We start from the raw sequence: 23,355 nt of genomic DNA on the forward strand, positions 1-23,355 counted from the left end.
GCATTGTTTTAATGAAGTGGTCTATTAAAAATAGTTGATACAAGGGGCACCTAGGTGATGTAGTGGATAAAGCACCAGCTCTGGATTCAGGAGGAGCTGAGTTCAAATCTGGCCTCAGACACTTGACACTGGCTGGGTGACCCTGGGCATTGCCCTCATTGCCCTACCCCCTAAAAAAGAATAGTTGATACAGGGGACAGTTTGATGGTACAGTGGATAGAACACCAACCCTGGAATCAGGAGGACCTGAGTTCAAATCTGGCCTCAAACACTGATTAGGTGACCCTAAGCAAGTCACTTCACCCATTTGCTTCAGTTTCTCATGAGCTGGAGAAGGAAATGGCAAACCACTATTTTTACCAAGAAAACCCTAAATGGGGGTCAGGAATAAAAAATGAACAACAAAATATTGAAGTCCAAATCCAAGTGATTAATCTAAATCCAATGGCTGGTTGGTTGATTCACTCACTAGAGGTATTTAGACCTTGTTCACAACTACTTCACACCTTTGAGTGAAGATCTCCGAGTCTAGTATCTTGTCTATTTAAGTTGGGTAGCTTGAGTGATTTACTTGATTTCTATTTCTAACAGAATCAACAAGAATGATTAAAAAAAAAAAGAATGGCATAACTAACCATACACATCAACTGAGCCTATGCATGTGCAGTGTTCCATGTTCATTGTCCTCAATTTTTTCAAGGAAGGGGTAGTAGTAGTGCTGTATTTTCTGATCTTTTTTCTAGAGCTGCGTTTGGTCATTTTTAGTGCCACAGCACTTTTTTTCTGGGTTTTTACTTTTTACATTGCTGTAGTCATTTTGCATGTGTATTTTTAAAAAATTTGAATGTTTTTATTAATGTAGTCTGTTATATAGCATCATAGTTTTGCCCAATGTCTCTCCTTTCCCCTTCCTAGAAATCTGTCTCATATAAGAAGTAGTATTTATTGAAGACGGGAAAAGAAGAGGATAAAAAAGTTTGCACAACTGATTGATACATTGAACAAGTCCCTAAACATGGGCATGTCACCCTTGTGTACCTCCCTCATCTAAGAAGGGATAGGTGGGGGGCTGTCTTCTTTCTTCATTGAAGTCCTACTTGATCTTTATTATTTTGTTATATTCACTTTTGACTTTTTGGTGGTGGTTCTTTCCATTTATATTGTCGTAGTCACTGTGTAGATTGTTTTCTTGGCTCTGCTTACTTTACCCTGTATCAGTTCATTTAGATTTTCCCAGGCTTCTCTGTACTCATCGCATTCATTGTTTCTTACAGCATAGTCATATTCCATTATATCATCATGTATGATGTTTTACTGGTTCTGTGCTCTACTTTGCAGCAAGAAGTTGCTCTTTGAAATCTTCATTATCATCTTTTTCTCTGAATAGTAATGTTCTTTTCATTCATGTACCACAATTTGTTTTACTATTCCTCAGTCAGGACCTTATGTTGTTTTCAGTTGTTACTACAAAAGAATGCTGCTATGAATGCATAGCATCCCCTGCCCCCCCATTAGAGTATTTCCCATTTTTTGAACCACACCATGGTTCCACAAACTGTGTGTTGATGTACGTGTCTTTTTCTTTTATTTCCCCCAATTTTTCATTTTTATTAATATGAACTTGTCATACTAATAAATATCAATATTTACAAATAAATATTGTATTGTTGTGTAAATATAATGTATATACAATGGCAAATTTCTCCTCTGTACAACTTTTTAAAAGTGCATAATAAATTTAACACATGATTTCCAAAGCTGACCTGGTCATCTTTGTCTCCCTTTGTAGTTGCCTCTATTTTTGTCTGTACATTTACAAACTGTTTCCTTGGTAGGCCTTTCTTTCCTTCCCTATTTTCTTTCCCCTCCCCTCTCCACATTACTTTCACTAAGCTTCTTTTCATTCCATTCCTCCCCTCTCGCTCCATTTTAAAAAATACACTTCTATGCACTAGTGCACAGAAGAACAAAACAAACAAAAATCCTGTCACCTCTCTCTTCGGTGGGAAGCATGCTTCAGCTTTGGGCCTCCCAAATTGTGACTGGTCACTGAATAGGTCTTAGTTCTTAAGCCTTTCACAATTGTTTTTCTTTACAAAGAATGTTGTATTCATTATGTAAATTGTCCTAAAGGGGGAGAAGACATAGTTCCTTGAAATCTCACTGTCTGTTGGTCACAAAAGGGGTTAAGTAACACATAAACTTAGGTCATAGTGTAATTTTGTTCTGTTTTGTTGTTTTTAACAGAGAAAAAAAAGTAACTCAAAAAGAAATAAGAAAGAAAGGGGAACAACTTCTTATCATGGTGGGGCATATGAGAAGAGTCTATGGACATGAAAGAACGGGTGGGAGAGTGGGCATTTGGTGTGAAAATATTTTAAATTCAATAAGGTTGCAAGAAGGAATGGGGAGAAAGCCTTAAACAAGGATGGCAAAGTTAACTTCAGAGAGAAAATCGTGAAGGGATTAAAAATAGAGAAAAAAATGCAAGTCAGAGATGAGGATTTAGGTTTGGCAGGGGATTGGAAAACACTTCTTCAGTTATAGATTACTGGTTCACATCAGGCTGCTTCTTTTCTATACCTCTTTGAATGTGGGACTGGAAAGGAGTGGGGAGGAAAAGAGGAGAAAAAATAAGAGAAAATGGTGGAGGGTAAGAGCCAATAACAGGCATAGCTGGGAATATGAATGAAAGAGGATAACAGTTTAAATTAGAAAAAAAATCCAACAATATAGACACTTGAAAATATACTAGAAACATAAAGATACACACAGAGTCAGAATATGATTGTATTTAGAAGAATTATGTTTCGAGCTAACAAAAGGGTGGGGGAAATGGAAGGGAGTGAAGATTAAGTACCTACTATGTGCCAGCCTCTGTGCTAGGCACTCTACAAGGATTATCTCCTTTGATCCTTTCAACAATCCTGGGAGGTAGGTGCTATCATTATTCCTGTTCTACAGTTGAGGAAACCGAGGCAGAGAGTGGTTAAATGATTTACCCAGAGTCCCACAGGTAGGATGTATTAGGCCATATTTAAACTGGGGTCCTCCTGATTCTATGCTGCTTTGTCTACTATGCCATATGCTAGGCATATGCCCCAAGGAGGAGGTCAATGACATCTTTAACAGAAAGGTCCCTAACACAACAATTTTACCAACATGTTTTGAGGTGTTGTTGCCAGCTCTGCTCCTTAGATTTAACTCCACTGTCATCATGTTCCCAGGCAAAGCTCAGCACCAGAAATCTCACCTTGGAGATGGCATCCCCTTTGGTACTCTTACATCATGCCCCTCTGATTGTAGGAGGGAAGAGCAAAAACCTTCTCCATTTCAAGGGGGCTCCGAGCCACTATCATCACTGGTTCTCATGTCATGTGCCCTCATTCCCAACCTCCTCTTCTCAGCTTCCTTTCCTTTGTCTTCCTCAATTAGATCTCCTCCAGTGCCCCATCTATATTCTCAGCACATAGCACGGTTCCTGGCACATAGCAGGTGCTTAATAAATGTTTATTGGATTGAATCGACAAAGCATTGGAAGCAAAATAAGAAATTATGAATTTGATGAATATAGAGAAGCAAGAAGAAAAATGAACTTATGCAAAGTGAATTAAACAGAAGCAGGAATATGATATACATCATGACTACAACAATGTAAATGGAAAGAACAACAACAAAACAATCAAAAGTGAATTCTGTGAAATTAGAATAACTGAGTTTATAACGGCCCCAAAGAAAAGATGGGAGAAGACACTTCCCCTGTTTCATACTTCTATAACCTCTTTTTTTTTTTTTTAAGTGAGGCAATTGGGGTTAAGTGACTTGCCCAGGGTCACACAGCTAGTAAGTGTTAGGTGTCTGAGGCCAGATTTGAACTCAGGTACTCCTGACTCCAGGGCCAGTGCTCTATCCACTGCACCATCTAACTGCCCCTGTAACCTCCTTTTAAAAAATTATTATAAGGCAGAAAGGATGGCTTTCTTGGCAGGGTTGGGGAAGGGGGATATATTGGGGAATGGAAGAGTTGTAAAAAGAAATGATAGCAGTAAATATTCATTTTTAAAAGAGAGTATCAACAGCTCCTGACCTAGATGCCTCATTTTTTCTCTCCACTAAATCTTTATGAGAATCATCTACACACACAAAGGGCATCTGACAAACAATGGATCAGGCAGCCAGGAAGGCTTTTACAAATGTTATTTGATAGCAACCCATATCAAGAGAGATGGAAAGAATACAAGATCTTACTGTTCTTCTGGTTTGTTGACTATTAAAATAAAACATGACTCAGTAGAGCAAAATGCTTCCTTAAAGCCTCCTCCACCAAAATAGCTCCCAAGCCCGTGTCCGAGTTTTACAAGATTCCTTGAAAGGTACAGCAACAGAGGTCATTTTGTTCAGGAGTGTGATAATTACCATGAAATAGGAAAGAGGGATCAATTCATGATACCAAAGTCTTTGTTCCTGTCATGAAGGTTATCCTGAACACATTCCTAGTGCCTTTACTGGTGACACATGCTCACTATTTAAACTCTGGTAAATTTTAGAGTCTTCCTTAGTGAATTCTTCATTTCCTTAAGAGTTTGGCTTAAGTCTTAAACAGGAAAAACCAAATGACTAAACAAAATTCATCATCTTGACTATGATTGGCTTTTCTATGGACAATGTAGAGAGTTGGTTCGTGTGTGTGTGTGTGTGTGTGTGTGTGTCTGTGTCTGTGTCTGTGTAGGATGGATATCTTCTATTAACTGATGATGAGCTGGACCCATAACATTGTGTAGTGCTTGTAACTCAACCCAGTTTCTGCCTGAACCAAAGGTCCATCGGTATTCTTCCTGTGATTCCATGTAGCTGTGTTTCATTGCATGCCACAGTCTGCTAAGAGTGTAGGTGTCACCTAAAGGGCCATGGAGTGGCTCACATCGGTGTCAGCAGGTTCTAACACATTACCCAGGAGAAGCCAGGTAGAGGGTGGCCTCATAGAGTTGGATACCTGGAAAAGTAGTGGGCTGCTCCAGGAGCTGGGGCAAGGGATGTCAAGTTTTCCACTTGAATCTTTCCTTGTTGGTGTTTATGCATTGCCAAGAAAATTAGAGGAAAGCCTCCTGCATCTTGGGCGTGCCCTTTTTTTGGACCAGGTTTCCAAAAGGATGAGGAAAAGAGTAGCAAAGGATAAGAGGGTATGTGTAGTTTATGACATGTTTTGTTGGAGGTCTGACCCAAATTGAAGATAGGCCTAGAGCCACATACTTATCTTTCTAAGGGTGGAAGTTATCATGCCCATCCTTAGTATTTTCTAGGCAAATCCGCCATAGTTCTTTCACTGCTCTTCATGTGACATGCCTCATTTACTGTCTTGTGTTCTCCCTTTTGTCGATGCACTCCAATATATACCAAACACAAATTGATTAAACCTCTTCTGTGTGCCAGGTGCCATTCTCCATGCTGAGGGTGCAGACTGATGCAAAGGCCTCATGTCACAGGTGACATCAGATTTGAGTATTGAAGGAGCTGTTGATTCTGAGAGGTGGAGATGAGGAGTGGGATGCCTTTCAAGCAAGGGGGGGACCAAGCTTACGTATAGGCATAGAGGCAAGATGGAATAGTATGTGGGAGGAACAGTGAAAAAGACCCATCTGGTGGCACCAGAAAGGGAAGCAGAATGATGCCTAGCACGACTATAAAGGCCTTTAAGTGCCAGACTTAGACATCTTGATTTGCCTCATCAGGGAGTGGATTTGGTAACTGGAGGGAGCAGTTTCAGGTGAGTGATGAGGTCACAAGCCAGATTGCAAGCTGAGAACTAAGTGAGATAAGAACTAGAGGCACCTTGTGTAAGCCAGCTTTATGGAGGAGTTTGAGAAAAGGAGGAGAGATTCCAGATTATAGCTTGTGGTGGGAGATGCTGGGCCATGAGGGGTTTTGAAAGATGAGAAAGACCTGGGTACATTGGTTTGGTAGCAGAGAGAACCAGTCTATAAGGAGAGATTGAAGATGGGGCGGGAGATAATTGTGGGGTTTGTTTGCTAGAGGAGATGGATGGGGGAGGGTATCAAAGTTACTTTTAATGGGGTTGGCCGATCGAAGAAGAGAGAGAGACTACTTCTTCCCCTGAGACTGGAGTGTAGAAAATTCAGCAAAGCATTTTGAGCTGTGTAGTAATGAAGAAGAAAGACCTCGCTCTAATTTCGCAAAATATGAGGTCAGATTTCTTTTGAGAAGTTAGGGGCTGGCATTGTGAGGGAGACTTTAGGAGGGAAGAGAAGAGAAGATTTAAAGCAGCTGTCATTGACAGTGGGAAATAAAGAATCAAGTTTTGTTCAGTTGTTTTTTCAGTTGTGTGACCCCATTTGGAGTTTTCTTGGCAGAGCTCATTTTACAGATGAGTAAACTGAGGCAGACAGGTTAGGTGACTAACCTAACAAAGTCACACAGGTAGTAAGTGTCTGAGGTCAGATTTGAACTCAGATTTCCTGATTCCAGGCCTGGTGCTCTGTGCACTATGGCGCCTCCTAGCTGCCCCAAAGTACCAAATAGGAAGGAATAAAAAGTATTATTTTACTATGCTTTGATTGCCCAGTTGAAATGAGATAACATAAACACATGGTAATTGGCTAAAAGCCTGGCATTTTATGCAGTGTAACACTACCATCATCCCCTGCCTGTGCAAAGAAAAGGGCGAGGTACTTTCTTATATCTCTTGTTTTGGGTCACTGGGCATGCTTGATTATTTTGTTGTTTGCGTTCTTTTGAACTTCATTGTTGTAGTCACTTAGTAGAGTGTTTTTCTGGTTCTACTTACTCTGTAGAAGTTCATATAAGATTTCCCATGCTTTTCTGTTTTCTTCACATTAATTATTTTAAAAAATGGTTACAGAAATATTTTTTCATCATCTAAATTTCTTCCTGTTATCCTTCTTGGTTCCAGAGGACCATCCTTTTTTTTTTTTTTTTTTAAGGCAATGGGGGTTAAGTGACTTGCCCACGGTCACACAGCTAGTAAGTGTAAAGTGTCTGAGGTCAGATTTGAACTCAGGTACTCCTGAATCCAGGGCCAGTGCTTTAACCACTGTGCCATCTAGCTGCCCCTGGACTATCCTTTATAACAATTTTTAAAAATGGTAACAGTTCATGTCTTTCCATATTTCTTCATGTTTGTCATTTCTTACAGCCCAGTAGTAGTCCATTATATTCAGTGCACAGAGCCCTGGGCCTAGAATAAGGAAGGCCTGAATTCATAATATGTCCTCAAGGTACTTAGCTGTGTGACACTGGGAAAGCCATTTCTGGTTGCCTCAGTTACTTCATAAAATGAGGATAATAATAGCACCTACCTCACAGGGTTGTTGTGAGGATCAAATGAGATAATATTTGTAAAGAGCTTAGAGCACAGTGCCTGACACCAAGTAGGCACTTAAATACTTGTTTACTTCCTTCTTTCCACAATTTGTTTAGCCATTCCCCAAAGAAGAAATTAAATCAACCCCATTTGCTGATGACATGATAGTTAAATAAAAGAATCCTTGGGAATCAGCAAAGAAACTAATTAAGACATTAAGAGCTTCAACCAAGTTTCAGCCTAAAATATAAATCTGTAAACATCAATAGCATTTTTAATATAACGACAGAATCCAAAAGGCAATAATAAAAAAGTTCATAGTTATTCAAAATAAATGCAGAATATATGAAATTTATAGGATTCAGTCCACCAGTCTACGTTCAATATTTGTATATGCTTAATTATACAATATTCCTTTAAAGAATAAAGATCAACTTAATTAGTTGGAGGTATATTCAATGTTCATGGGTGGGCTGTGCCACTGTAATAAAAATACCAATATTGCCAAAGTTATTTTAGAGAATTATGCTATACCAATCAAATTTCCAAGGGAAACTTTATAGAACATGATAAAATAATAACAATTCATTTGAAGGGACAAATTTCCTCACTGAATAATCAGTGAGGAAATAATAAAAATAGTATATAAGGGGAATAGCACTTCCAGACTTCAGACTATATTATAGAACATCAGTAATCCAAAAAAATTGGTTAAAAAATGGAAAAGTAGATCAGTGGGACAGATGAAACAAAGGAAAGGCAGAAAGAATGGAACTCTAACCCAGTGTTCAAGAAGCTCCAAAATATAAATCACTTAGAAAAGAGCTCCCTATTTACTAAGAACTATGGGGAAAACCAGAAAAGAGTCTGGTAGATATGTCTTAGAACAACATCTTAAACCATATTCTACAATAAACTGAAAATGGATAGGTACCTAGAATGTTAAAGATTGTGCCTTATGCATAATTTCTTACAGCATGGTAACCTTTCATTATATTCAACTACCACAAGTTGTTTATAGATTTAATTGATAGGCATTGTTTTTGTTTCTAGTTCTTAGCTGTTCCAGAAAACATTGCTATACATGTTTTGGTGTATGTGGGCCCCAAAGTAATATTCTAAACACATAGGTTTGACCATGTTCCTCCCCTTTTGAATAAGTTACAATGACTCCCAGTTAATTCTAGCATCAGATATAGAAGCTTCTATTTGGTTTTTAATGCCCATCATGTTTTGACTCCCAACCTACTTTTTTAGGCTTGTTATTTACATTACTCTCCTTGATGCACTTTTTTGGGCTCAGCCACATTGTTCTTTTTTGAGTTCTTCACACACCATACTCCATCAATGGTCTCCATGCTTTTGCTTTGGCTGTACCCCATGCCTGGAATGTACTCATTCCATACCTCTTTCTTCTACTTTCCTTTGAAGCTCTACTCAAGCATCATTTTGTATTTGAGGCCTTTCCTGATGCCTGGAGCAGGCATCTCCCTCTCCAAATCAACTTCTATTTACCTATTGTCTTCCCTCAATTCCCAGTGTGTCTCAAATAATTCCCAGCTTCTAGCTCTTGCTTAAAAAATGCTTGTTGATTGATTTCTAGCTCAAAATTCTATGGACAATTTCATTATTTTCCACACCATTCTGGATAAGTACCTTACTTTATCATACCAGTTCTCATCTTTTAATGTTCTTAAAACAACATTCTCAGACACCAATAATTTTTTTTAAATGGTACATAGACAGAAACCTTTAATGTAAATGACACTGTTATACCTGCTATTTGTTTATATAGTGTTTTTAGCTTGTTACATGTCAGAAATATGATCTTATTGGATCTTCAGAGTAGTAGGTACTATTATTATTCTCATTTTACAGATGAGGAGACTTAAGGCAGACAGAGGTGAAGTGACTTTCTTGGTATCAACAAGCTAGGAAATGTCCATGGCTAGATTTGAACTCAGGTCTTCCTGACTCAAGGCCCAGTGCTGTATCCATTGGGCACTGAACTGACTTGATACCTGTGCACTTTAGACATGCCTCAGTTTGTTCCCCTATGACATGAGAGAGTAGTAGTTAAGGGGAAACTAAGTCCTGCTGGTAGCTCTAAATCCTCTAATTGCAGCATGAATGGGTTGATAAAGGCAGGAAATTGGACTTGTATGGGTGTGAGTTTGTAGACTGCCTTTAGGACTTATTAGCTGTATGAGAGTGGGGCAAGTCCCTTGACCTCTCTCCACTTTTTTTCTCATATGTAAAATGGGAACATTAATGCCCATAAAACCTAATTCACTTGGTTATCATGAAGTATTTTACAAAATGTCTGTCAGCTTTTATTTTTGTGATTCTAGTAATCAGAATAGGACCCTAGATGAGTAGATAATTTTGGTCCATAAAGCTGTTAAAGGCATCTTATTTCTTTAGTGTTTTTCCCTTGTTTTTGCTAGTTGTCAAGATTACAATGTGATCCATACTTCATTTTTAGCCATTTGATGAAATATTATAACTTTGCTATAGATATTGGGCAAAATACTGTAATTGTATAAGCTCACAGATTTATACAGATCAGATTGCTAATAGGATATTTTTACTAAAAGTTTATTTCCTCACAGGTAACACAAGTAGCAAGACAACCTGGACCTCCCACCCCTTCCCCTTATTCGGCACATGAAATAAACAAGGGACATCCAAATCTTGCGGCAACCCCACCAGGACATGCGTCGTCGCCTGGACTCTCACAGGTAAGGAAGGCCTTTGTGTTAGAAAAGTTGCCAATAATTTCTTTGTTACTCCCTGTCTTTGTTTGTTAAGCTATTGTTAAGCTATTGTCCATGGCCAACTCTCTCCAGGTTGAGTGTTTTACACCACTTGGGTGGAGGGTGTGAATGTCACTGTCCAGTGACCAGTGACTGTTTTGCTTCTTATTTTTATCACCTCATATTTTTTTTAAAGTCCCAGAGATCTTCTCTTCATGATTGGCCTCAAAAATAATACCCATGGCCCGTGTTTATCACACATGCTCTTATGTAAAATAAAACTTTATTGCTTTTCACATTTTGTATAAACTGTTATACCTTCTCTGTGGAAGTGGAAATAGCTGACCAATATGGTACTTATTCAGTCATGCTGATATTTCTCATTTTTACAGTCTGTTACAATTATTGTAAATTAGGGCACGTTGATATCTATTTACCATGAGGGTAGATATAAAGCATAGAAGACCTAGAAAAAGGGTGATGTTGATAGTACTTTATTGTCTTGTGTGGCTGCCAGGGTGCATGTTTTAAGCTGTGGTGGGAATTAATATGTATTGATCCAAATGCACTTGTGTTGATCTTCTCTGGGAGCGCTGATATGCATTTGACCATGTTTGTTTTGCTTACAAGTAAAGTTAACCACTGATCCCTTTATCATACAAATCTTGTGACCCCATTTAGACCTTGTAGAGATCAAAGCAATGACCTTGGCCCCGTCTATGTGGTACTGCCATCATTTGAACTCTTCTGCTCTACATCACGTCTCCTTTATGTGTCTATGGAGTGATTTTCATGTTAGGGATTTCTATGGGAAGAATGAACATTTACGGCACAACATTTCATTGAGCATTCCATGGATTGCTGATTGTGTTCTTTGTAAGCTGCAGTAAGGATGAATTCTTTACAGTGTATATATAGGATGTGATCTGGAATTAGCTCTGGGGATGGTCTCCCTGCTAATTATCATTAATAAAAGCCCATGTGGTACTTTACCTCTTAACAGATTTTTGTGAGGCTGAAGAATACAAATATTATTGCCACCATTACGCAGATGAAAAAAACAAGGCCCACCAAGTTTTCATGACTCGCTCAATGTCCCGTTGCTCTTACTTGTTGGAGCTGAGACAAACCTGGGTCTATTCTTTGTGCTACACTAAACTGCTTGTGTTTGAAGCCTATTTAAACTGGAAATTATTTCAATTTATTTATTTATTTATTTTTGTTTGTTTGTTTTTGGTTTTTGGTGGGGCAATGAGGGCTAAGTGACTTGCCCAGGGTCACACAGCTAGTAAGTGTCAAGTGTCTGAGGCCAGATTTGAACTCAGGTCCTCCTGAATCCAGGGCTGGTGCTTTATCCACTGCGCCACTTAGCTGTCCCCTTTTTTTAAAAGTGAGGCAATGAGGGTTAAGTGACTTGCCTAGGGTCACACAGCTAGTAAGTGTTAAGTGTCTGAGGCTGGATTTGAACTCTGGTACTCCTGACTCCAGGGCCAGTGCTCTATTCATTGTGCCACCTAGCTGCCCCTGCATTCCCTTCTTTTTTCTTTTTTTTTTTTTTTTAGTGAGGCAATTGGGGTTAAGTGACTTGTCCAGGGTCACACAGCTAGTAAGTGTTAAGTGTCTGAGGCCGGATTTGAACTCAGGTACTCCTGACTCCAGGGCCGGTGCTCTATCCACTGTGCCATCTAGCTGCCCCCATTCCCTTCTTTTTAAAATGAATTCTAAATGTTCTCCCTGTGTTTCATCCCTTCCCTACTCCCTGAGGAGGCAAAGAAAACAATATTATACATATGAGATCATGCAAAATGTATGTCTACATTAGCCATATCGCCAAAAAAAAAAAGTTTTTAAAAAGTGAGAAAATTATGCTTCAATTTGAATTCACATTCTGGAGGTGGACAGCATTTTTTTCATTATGAGTCCTTTGGAATTGTCCTGGATCATTTTATTGTTTAGAGTAGCCAAACCTTTCACATTTCATCATTGTTACAACATTACTGTGCACAGTGATCTCCTGGTTCTTCTCACTTCACTCTACCCCCCCCCCCCCAATCCAGGGCTGTTGCTTTATCCACTGTAGCACCTGGCTGCCCCTCTCACTTCACTTTTTGCATTGCACAGTTTTATAGCCCTTTGGGTGTGGTCCCAGATTGTTCTCCAGAATGGTTGGACCAGTTTACATCACCAACAGTGCATTAATGTCCCAATTTTTCCATGATCCCTCCAGCTTGTCATTTCTGATAGGTGTGAGGTGGTGCCTTGGAGTTGTTTTAATTTGCATTTCTCTAATCAGTAGTGTTTTAGAGTATTTTTTTCATATGCTTAAGATAGCTTTGATTTCTTTTGAAAAACATATTCTTTGACCATTTATTTATTGGGGAATGATTCTTATTTTTATAAATTTTATTTAGTTCCCTGTATATTTGAGAAATGAGGCCTTTCTCAGAGAAACTTGCTATAAAATATTTTGATATTACTTCATTATCTTTGGTATTTTTTAGCAAGATGTTGTTTTCCTGATTTTCTCTTTTAATTAGGTCTGCTTTTGCTTTTTTCTGGGATTATAATTGCTATCCCTCCCTTTTTCTAGTTTAGCTGAAGCATATTAGAGCATGCTCCAGCCCTTTATTTTAACTCTGTGTATGTCTTTCTGATTCAAAAGTGTTCTTGTAAACAACGTATTTTTGGATTCTGGCTTCTGTTCCATTTGGTTATTTGTTTCCATTTTATGGGTGAGATTATCCTATTCACATTCACAGCTATGATTACTAAGTCTGTATTTTCCTTCATCCTGTTTTTACTGTTTATCGTTTTCTTTTTTCCCTCCTCCTCAAAAGTCTGTTTTGCTTCTGACCACTGTTTCTTAATCTTCCCATTTATTACTTTCCCCCTTCCCCCAATTCCTCTTAGCCTCTTCCCCTCCTAATTCCCTTTTGAATAAGATTTCTATACCTGTGTGTGTGTGTGTGTGTGTGTGTGTTCTTACCTCTTTGAACCAATTCCAATGAGGAGAGTGAAGTTCAACCATTGCTGGCCACCCCAACCCCCATTCTCTCCTTTATTACAAAAGCTCTTCCTTACATGCCTCTGTTATGAAAAATTTCTCCATTCTACTCTTTCCTTTTCCCAGTGCATCCATCTTCCTCCTCCTTCTTCACTTCCATCTCCGATTCCTCCTATCATCTGAACATAATTGACTCACACTTGTGCCTTCTATCTATGTGGACTCTTTCTAACTGCCCTAATAATGATAAAATTATTAGAAATTACAGATATTATCTTCCCATATAGTAATATAAACAGTTTAACTTTCTTGAGTCTCTTTTGATTACTCTTTCATATTTACCTTTTTATGCTTCTCTTGAGCCTTGTGTTTGAATGTCATATTTTCTATTCAGCTCAGGTGTTTTCATCAGGAAAGCTTGATAGTCCTCTATTTCATTAAATATTAATTTTTTTCCTCTTGAAGGATTATTCTGTTTCGTTGGGTAGTTTATTTTTGGTTGTAATCCTAGCTCCTTTGCCTTCTAGAATATCATGTTCTAAGTCCTTTGTTCCTTTAATGTGGAAGCTGCTAAATCATGTGTGATCCTGACTGTGGCTCCATGATATTTGAATTGTTTCTTTTCTTTTTTTTTTTTTTTTTTTAGTGAGGCAATTGGGGTTAAGTGACTTGCCTAGGGTCACACAGCTAGTAAGTGTTAAGTGTCTGAGGCCGGATTTGAACTCAGGTACTCCTGACTCCAGGGCCGGTGCTCTATCCACTGCGCCATCTAGCTGCCCCTGAATTGTTTCTTTCTGGCTGCTTGTAATATTTTTTCTTTGACCTGGGAACTCTGGAATTTTGCTATAATATTCATTTTGGGATCTCTTTGCGGGGGGGCAATGAGGGATAAGTGACTTGCCTAGGGTCACACAGCTAGTAAATGTCAAGTGTCTGAGGTCAAATTTGAACTCAGGTCCTCTTGAATCTAGGACCGGTGCTTTATCCATCACCCCACTTAGCTGCCCCCTAAAACAGGTTTGGGGTTTTTTTTGGTGGGGCAGTGAGGGTTAAGTGACTTGCCCAGGGTCACACAGTAGTAAGCGTCAAATTTCTGAGGCTGAATTTGACCTCAGGTCCTCCTGAATCCAGGACTGCTGCTTTATCCACTGCTTCCTGAGATCTCTTTTAGCAGGTGATTGGTGGATTCTTTCAATTTTTATTTTACCTTCTGGTTCTATGATTGGGGGATAGTTTTCCTTGATAACTTTTTGAAATATGTCTAACCTCTTTTTTGATTGTGGCTTTTATGTAGTCCAGTAATTTTAAAATGATCTTTTCTGAATCTATTTTCCAGGTCAATTGCTTTTTCAAATGAGAAATTTCACATTTCCTTCTTCTTCTTCTCCTCTTCCTCCTCCTCTTCCTCCTCGCAATGGTGACTTGCCCAAGGTCACACAGCTAGTAAATGTTAAGTGTCTGAGGCCAGATTTGAACTCAGGAACTCCTGAATCCAGGGCCAGTGCTTTATCCACTGTGCCACCTAGCCTCCCCTAATGCTGTTTTTTAAAGAATTATTTTCTTCAGTGAGCTTTTGTACTTTTTTTTCCTTTTGACCAATTCTACTTTTTTAAGGAGTTTTATACTTCAGTGAATTTTTGTGCCTCTTTTGCCATTAGGTCAATCCTGTTTTTTAAGGTGTTTTTTTCTTCAGTATACGTGTGTGTGTGTGTGTGTGTGTGTGTGTGTTTCCTCTTTTACCAAGATCTTAATTCTTTTTTACTAACTTTCTTGTATCATTCTCATGTCTTTTCCTACTTTTTCCTCTACTGTTCTTTTCTCTTTATCTCTTCCAGAAATTCTTGTGCTTGGATTCAGTTAGCATTTTTACTTTGAGACTTTTTATATGGGTGTTTGTCTTCTTTTGAGTTTGCATTTTGGTCTTCCCTATCACTGTGGTAGCTTTTTATGGTCAAATTTGTTTTTTGTTTGCTCATTTTTCTAGCCTATTTCTTGACTTTGAACTTTATGTTTAAGTTGGGCTCTACTCACTTATGGGTGGGGAGCCACTGTTCCAAGCTTTGGGTTTTTTTGTGTTGCTGTTTTCAGAGCTAGTTTTGAGGGTCTGAAAGTTTTTGGTGTTTCCAAGATGGTGTGATCTGGGGAAAGGTCTGGTCACTGCTCTATTTGTCTTTGCTCTGGTCTTTACCCAAGAAGGGGCCCTGTTCCCCTGCAACCATAAGCCCTAGCATTCTTTTTGGCCCTAAAACTCTGAGAAAGGCTCTTGCTCCCTTGCAGCCACAAGTGCCAGCACTCCTCTCCATCCAGGAACTGTTAACAGGGTCCCTGCACCCTTGTGACCCACCAGAAGCACTCCTCTCTAGCTTGGAACTGCAACCCAGAACTATTGATAGGCAGTAGAGTTACTAATCAGGGTCAGCAACACCCAATGCCTACAAAGGGTCCCCTGTAATATCTTTCTGCCCAGTTGTCCATCCCTCTTACTGTTGCTGGGTTGAGAACTCCTGTATCAGTTGATGCTGTGGCTGTTGTTGCAGCTGCCTCCAAGGCCCACTGCGGTTCAGCTGTCATGTGCCCTCGGTGGCAGCCTCCACCCCAGTGTCACAGACCTTTCCTGCCAAGCTACTAAGTTGTCTTGGGCTGGAATATGGTTGACCCTGACCTTTTATCCGCTCTTTTACGCCAACATTTGGTTTGAGGAGTTATTTTTAAGTTGTTTGGGGGAGAATGTTCAGGGAATTCATCTGCCTTTTCTCCAGCATCTTGGTTCCTGTGCGTGTTGGGTTTATATCCTCTTTGAGGTTAGAACAGAAACACTGTGTTCATTGGGCTGCTCTCCTGGAGGGTTCTGGCCTAGCTCTCATTTCCATGACATTCTAAAGCTCAATGTTGCTACCCATGGACAGTTGTAGTGATCCCAGCTCTTTTGAAGGGGAGGGAAAGGCACCATCTCTTTATATGCACAAGTTTGCCTTTAACAACCCAGTCATTGGGTCAGTATGAAAGTGCTCCACGCTTAGGTTACATTGCCTGTGTATAAAGAAAAGTTTCAAATCTTCAGACTTCAATAGTGCTTGAAGGATAACTCCTTCCTCACGACCACCTTGTAAGGGAGTGGGCCCAAGTATTTCCCTTCTTTTACAGATGAGAGAACAGGGGCCCTAAGGAGTGTGGGGACCAATTTTTAATTGGGGAGTGCTAGCTAAATGGCTCGCTGCAATATTGGGGCAAGGAAGGAGACCGGCAGCCTCCCTCAAAACAGAACAAGATTTATTTTAACAAGAATGAACTTAAAAAAAAAAACCACAAACATGATCAGTAGGATCAAGGGAAAGGAAATAAAATGGGGAAAGGGAAATTATAATACCTGAAAAAATACCACCACCCAGGAATCAGCTGAAAATACACAGCGGAACGCCTGTGCTTTCTAGCTTCCACCTAGCATGCCCGATTCTCCTCCCCCAAGCCTAGAAAACACCCCACACAGTCCCAGCCAATGGGATGGCTGCTCTGAAAGTCACATGACTGCCTTCACTAGGCTTCCAATCATTATAATTTTGCCAGGCCCATGTAGGCATCGGTGAGTGGTGATGACTTGAGGTGCCAGAGCCCTGGCAATGGCTACAACCAGTGGGTGGAGCACCGTGCGGTTTGTGGAGCCCCAGGCCAGTGTGCGCCGAGGCATAAAAACCTCAAATAACAATTCTTTACAGGAGTAAACCCACTTGCTTGCTTCAGATATGCCCCATGACCAAGCTGCCAAAGTGTTCTTCCTAAAGTATAGGCTCAGTTGTGTCACTGTGCTCCCCTCTCCTTATAAACCACCTGTTAGTAGCTCCCTAGTCCCTTCAGGATCAAAGCGAAAGCCCTCTGCTGGGCATTTACAGCCTTCTCCACCTTGGTCCCTTCTTGCCATTCCAGGCTTCCTCCACTTGCCTCTGACCCAGCCACACTGGCCTCCTCTCCATTCCTGGCCCAGGACGCTCCATCTCCCCGAGCTGTACCTTCCCACTGGCTCTCTGTCCCCAAAACCTTCACTGCCCATGCCTTCTGTCTTAGATGCCTTTTCCATTTGCCCTGTGTAGATCTTGCATGGATGGTATTATTTGCATGTGGTCTCTCCCATTAGAATGTGAGCTTCTTGAGGACAGGTGCTAGTTTTTCTCATTGTCCTCAGTGTGTGGGGCAGTGCTGGCATGTAGCAAGCAATTAATAAATGTTTGTTGACAGATTTGATTATGTTTCCCCATGGAAAAAGTGGTAGAGTCTAAATTAGAATTTAGGTCCTCTGATGCCAAGGTCAGTGACTTTCTTTATCCTCTTGTTGCCTATAACAACCAGATGCCACACTCTTGTGGAGTGATGAGGGTTAGGCAGACTTGGGCTGAGCCTCCATGAGCCATTGTGGCCTGTTTTCTTTTTGTCCCAACTTATGGCAGAACTTTTCAGTCTGGCCTGACCCACTTTTGGCTTCACACTACCCTGACTCTAACCAATAGCATCCAGGAGTTCCTGCCCACTTTCCCCTCTTTCCCTGCCAAAATTTTTACCAGTCCTTTGTCAGGATTCTCAGCCCAGCCAGAAAACTGGGTGAGTCTGTTGGCAAACCCATTGTTTCCATTTTTAAGTGTTAATTGTTTGAGTACAGTGATGAGATCTAGAAATCACATGGTTATTCATTCATCCTTGTACTTTTCAAACTCGTTCATTTCCCACCATTGTGAGTGGTTAAGTGATGAATTTCTTTCTTAGGAGAAGTTTTGGAGGGATCTCTGTCTTTTACACAACCAGGGGATACCTTCCCCTCCAGATAAAGTCATTATCTTTCCCTGAAGTGAGGCATGTACATGAGAGATAAGTGTTCTGGGCCTCCTTTGCTCCTGGAAGGAGCATATAGATACTAATGGTTCATTCTGGAGACTTAGCACTGTGAAGTTCAGTGAAACCAAAGGGAAAAGAAAGTTTTTCGCTTCACTCAATATGAAATCTCTTTTGATGCTTGAAATCTTCTCCTAATGGTGCTTTTATCAGCTGCAGTGCTTGTCTGGGGTTTGTGTCAGGATTCTCATTGCTGGCTCTTTGAACCTATTATGATTCTGAAAGGAAGGCAAGTCAAAGAGAAAGCAAATTGAATCTTTTTAAAGTTTAGGAAAGGGAAAAAAAATGAGGGTCTGCCCAATTTTGATTAAATCAATCAGGAAAAGCATGTCTTACTTTTCCCCAAAGGAAAGAATTGGGAAGCAACATAATGTTTGTGTCCATGCTTCGGGGTATCCCTTCGGGCTTCTTCTATTTCCCTCTTTCATGGCCCTTCCAACCTCATCTCCCTAATGTCCTTGCACAACACAAGTCTTTGAAGTAAAACAGAAAATGATCTATTTAGGGATAAGATGAATTTGTCCTGAATTAAATTCAGCAAACATTATTAAAGTCTTACCAGTCTGGAAAGGCTCACAGACAAACAGGATAGCTTTGGATAATACATGATGAATTTATTGCACACAGAAAGAAAAGCAAGCTTTTACAGTTTCACATATAATCTTTTCCTTCATCTCTCTGATGGGTATGGAATTGTTCATTTTATTTGGAGTTTAAGTTCAGAAGAAAACAATAAACTAAAAAAAAAAAAGGCCTACCTGTATATCAAATAAAGGCAAAAGCAAAGAATCCCCTGCCTTCAAAGAGGTTGCATTTTACTGTGGAATAGGTTGTATTTGCAGATTAAGTCAGTAAGAGGCAGTTTGAGTAGCATTTAGTAACACTGACAAAGTGCAGACTTGAGGCCCCTGAGCTGAAGTTTGACTAGTATGTGTGTCCCTGCCAGGCATCAGGGATGACCTTTTCAAAGCACAGAAGTAGTAGATGAAGTTTTTTTAAGGGGGGATTGCAGAGGGATTGACTGGGAAGCCAGAAGACCAATTAGAAAAGCTATTACTGTGTAAAAGGGCCTAAATGTAGGGGGTGGCTCTGGGAGTAGAGATATGCTGACGGATGTTTTGTAGTTGTAGAATAAAAATCCACAGTAACTGATAAATGATTGGCTGTGGGTGGGGACATGGAGCGAGGAGCTAGAGTCAAGGATGGCTCAGGTTACAAATGTGGTTGGCAAGGAGAGCAAGGTGATATCCTCCTCTGCAGAAACAGGGACATTGTGAGAAGGGGCTTGTTGAGGGGCGAGGTTTGTGTGGCTTGTTTAGGATGACCCAGCAGGCAGCAGTCTTTGGAGATAGTTCAGAAGTTCAGAGGTGCAGCTTTTGAATCTCCCTTCCCAGAGATGCTAATTGATGCTTTTAGAGCTGGTAATATCCCTGAGAATATGGATGCAGGAGAATGGTGCATCTGGCAGAGCCTTGGGTACCATGCTTGCTTTGGAGTTGGGAGATGGCATACCCAGTTGCTCAGTTAAGGAAACAGGATAGGATTGTTCAGACAGTAGGATAGGAAGTAGAGAGCAGGAAGAGATGAACCAGGGGGGAGGAATTATTCAAGAAGGGAATCACTGTGACCTGGGATGTCAAAGCTACTAGGGGGAACTGGGGAGAGTGTTATTTCACATTGCCTTCTTCCCTGCTTTCATTGATTTTATTCTTTTAGGAAAGAAGCAATTTTAAATGCTTGGGCCAGTTCTGTCCCGGCCAATCCAGCCAGCATTTATTAAATTCCTTGGGTATACTTGATACCTTGGTTTTGAATTGGGGTTGACAAACGACATAAAAGAAAATCCCTTTTCACTGAAGGAACTTCCATTCTCTACAGCAGATGCACAGGGAAGTGTTCCATTGAGGAGAGGAGAGGAGAGGAGAGGAGAGGAGAGGAGAGGAGAGGAGAGGAGAGGAAAGCTTTGCCATCTCCAGGAATCAGGAAGAGTACCCTGTAAGAGGCAGCCTGTGAGCCAGGGATTCTCAGACGTAGAGCTGAAGCCAGACATCCAAAGGGATTTGTGTTTTTGCAATGAGATTAGAAATCCGTGAGGCCAAGAGAAAAGCGCTGATGGTTTTGTTAATGTGCATTGTAGCTCCCCTCTTAGTTGTGGAGAGTTGAGAGGAAGGTTTTGCTTCCATAGGGGAAGTATTCTGCCTTGTAGAAGCATTTACTTTGTAGGTTAATTACACTTTCTCCTCTGCCTATTCACACATTCTGATAACACCGGTTCCTCCTTACCTTTGTAATTCTCTGTTTAAAGTCAGGAAAATTTGCTTCCCGTTAGTCATTCTGTACTAGGAATTAGTTGCAAAATTCTGAACTTTTCAATTTCTTTTTGGTCTTGACATTTTAGACCACCTTACTTTATGTAAGGTAATTTAGGTAACTTCCTTAGAAACAGCTCCTTTGGTTGTAACCCTTAAATATCTTCCCCCCGTTCCTTTTTTTAAAATAAGCACCTGTGCAAATGTTTGAAGAAATTCAAGGAAGTCTCCATCTTAATTTATCTTTGTAGTCACAGGCTCTTAATAAATTGAATGGTAACCTAAATAAAGAAAGTATAAAACATTTCACCACATCATAAAATTTGTTTAGTTCCATGTGGTTTATCCTAATTAGATGTGACTTTTTTGTACTGCTTTTTCCCCCCCAGGGCAATGAGGGTTAAGTGACTTGCCCATGGTCACACAGCTAGTTAAGTGTCAAGTGTCCGAGGCTGAATTTGAACTCAGGTCCTCCTGAATCAAAGGCCAGTGCTTTATCCTCTGTGCCACCTAGCTGCCCAGTACTGGTTTTTATAAACAAATAAATAACAGATAACCTTTGCTCTTCAAAAGCAATATTTCAAAAAGAGAGCTTTCTTTGAGCCACTAATCTATTTGAATTTCAGAGTGATTCCATTGATACTATGTGTTTAAGAGATTTCTGGTTCCTCTTGTTTGCTGAGATAAAATGAAGTATGAACAGCCAAACAGTATTAAATATCTGAGGTCTGGTTGTGACCTCCAGTCCCTTAATCCCTCACTACTTCCTTGGGCTATTATCTTGGCTCTGCTTTCCCCTTCCTCCCTCTCCACTCTCGACCTCTTCATTCGCCATCTCAATTCTTCAGTGTCCTTTGCTCTCTTGTGCTGTTGCTCATTTTTTGCCAGACCTCAGTCCTGGCTTATGCCTGCCATCAGCTTCCTCTGTTCCTACTCAGAAACTGCTGAATTCAGCTGGAGGAAGTTTCACAACCTGAAGCTGACTGGATAAATGTTAAAAATCGTATTCTTTCACTTAAGTGGTCCCTCACTGTAACAAGGCAGTCTTTTATTCCTCCCAATTCATTCTCTGTTTCACTCCTCTTAGAAGCTCTTCTAAACTTCTTTCCTAACCCTTTTTTTGCTTCTGTTGTTATGATAATAATTTTTACCATGTTTAGTTATATGATTTGTCACCTTTGTACTTTTCCTAGTGTTGGACCAAACTACTGGCCTTCTCTGAGCAAGCTTTTTGCTTTGAAAGTTACCTCAGTTGAAGTTTTCCATCCAGTCCCAATTGTGTTGGCTGCAGTGTAATGGACACCCCCTCCCACCCGTGGCCAATCCATTTCCTGCTCCAGGAACTCAGCATTGGCTCCTCATCTTCTCTTCAACTTCTGTCTTTCTGTTAGGAGACTTAGTCAATCCACGGAGATGCTCCCGGAAATTCCCTAGCTTCCCAATGCCTGAGGCTCTGAATCCCATGCCCTGCTCTTTACACTTTACACTATATTCCAGAGCCACACACTAGATTTTTGCCAGAACACCATAGGTGTTTTGCTTCGCTAATTGGAAACTCTTGACCCCATTTGGCAATGATGCCCTGTCATCCCCCCTCTCTTCAAGCCTTACTCTTCTTAAACCTAGTCTTTACCTTCAAAGTCTCTAATCCCCCTGTTCCTAGGTACTTTGTCAGACCACTGCCCATGATCTGACTTCACTTTTCTCCCTCTCCACAGTCATAAGCCAGTGCTTAGTGATTTCAATTCTGTACTGTCCTGTACTCTTGAACCTCATTCCCCTTTGTCCTTGTCAAACCTTAGCCCTGGAGTAATCTCACCATCTGCCTCCTCTGCCTCTTACAAGTTACTGGAAGAAATCTTACTGTGCTGATTGTGCAAATTACAAATTTATATTTCCACTTGGCCCACCCTGCAGTGAGGTAGTCTTTTCGTTCCTCCCTAGTTGACTCCCTTTTTTGCTCCTTATGGAAATAACAATTTTCTGTATTTGGGAAAATTAACCTTTTCCCTAATAAATCCTCTTACACCTCCCCCTACTCTTTTCCTTTTAGCTAAGGACCTTGCCTTTTACCTTAGTGAGAAAATTGAGGTCATTTGATATGAGCTCCCTTTGCCGTTGTCTTCATTTCAGAACCCCTTGACATAATGTCTTATTCCTAAGGGTCTGCTATGGACAAGGCACTGTATTAAGTGCTGGAGATACAAACAAAGACAAAAATGGCTGCTGCCCTCAATGAGCTTACAATCTAATGGGGAGTGGTCCTGGGGGAGAAGACAACACTGCTATCCTCTCCAGTTGTGTTCTCAGGGTACTCTTCTCTCCTGGTTTGCCTCTTACATATCAGAGTACTATTTAGCAGTCTCCTTTTTGGCTTATCAACCCTCTCACCATCTTTCGTTGCAGGTATTTCCCTCTTTTTGTGTCATAGAGCCCTTTGAATGTCTGGGGAAGCTCAGAAACCACTTTTCAAAATAATTTTTAAAAAAATCCACAATTGAAGGAAATGCTTTGTTTTCTTTAGAGAGTAATAAAAATAGAATTACAATTTCTTGTTCCTTCACATTCTCTGTCCCCCTGAAATCTGTCCATGGATTCCAGGTTCAGAAACCTGTTATTATCTCTCGGTAAGTCCATGAGCTCCCATAGATTTAATTCTCATCTCTAAGCGGATAATTCATAAATTTATATATACATGTTGGCTCTTTTCTCACTGATTGTCCATTGGATATTTCAGGTTGACTGTTCAATCAACATCTTAAATTCACATGTCCAAAATTTACTTCATGATCTTTCCCTTAAACCCTTTCCTCTTCAAAACTTAATTGTTCCTGGTCTCCCAACTCAATGACACTGCCTTACCCTGGGCTCCTCATTCCTCCTCACCCCACATATCTAATCAGCTCCCAAATCTTGCTGTTTCTGCCTTCAACCCCCTTCTTCTCAGTTGTGCAGTTGCCACCATAGTTCATGCCCTCACTACCTTTCTCTCCTAGATTATCACACCAGTTTCTTCACTTGGTCGCTCTGTCTGCAATGTCTCCTTACTCTGGTCCATCCTGTGTAGGC

The 23,355-nt window shown here is 40.4% G+C and overlaps 1 protein-coding gene across 32 annotated transcripts in view; it reads left to right on the forward strand.

Annotated features, from left to right (window-relative positions):
- EIF4G3 (eukaryotic translation initiation factor 4 gamma 3) overlaps window positions 1–23,355 on the forward strand; it is a 378,410-nt gene that overhangs the window by 121,451 nt on the left and 233,604 nt on the right. For all 32 annotated transcript variants that reach the window (XM_043990697.1, XM_043990692.1, XM_043990693.1 and 29 more), the window contains one exon: window positions 9,952–10,080. The gene's annotated coding sequence lies outside the window, so the exon portion shown is untranslated. The remainder of the gene's footprint in view (window positions 1–9,951; window positions 10,081–23,355) is intronic.

The sequence above is a fragment of the Dromiciops gliroides genome, chromosome 3 (assembly GCF_019393635.1).
Source record: "Dromiciops gliroides isolate mDroGli1 chromosome 3, mDroGli1.pri, whole genome shotgun sequence".
Taxonomy (NCBI): Eukaryota; Metazoa; Chordata; class Mammalia; order Microbiotheria; family Microbiotheriidae; genus Dromiciops; species Dromiciops gliroides.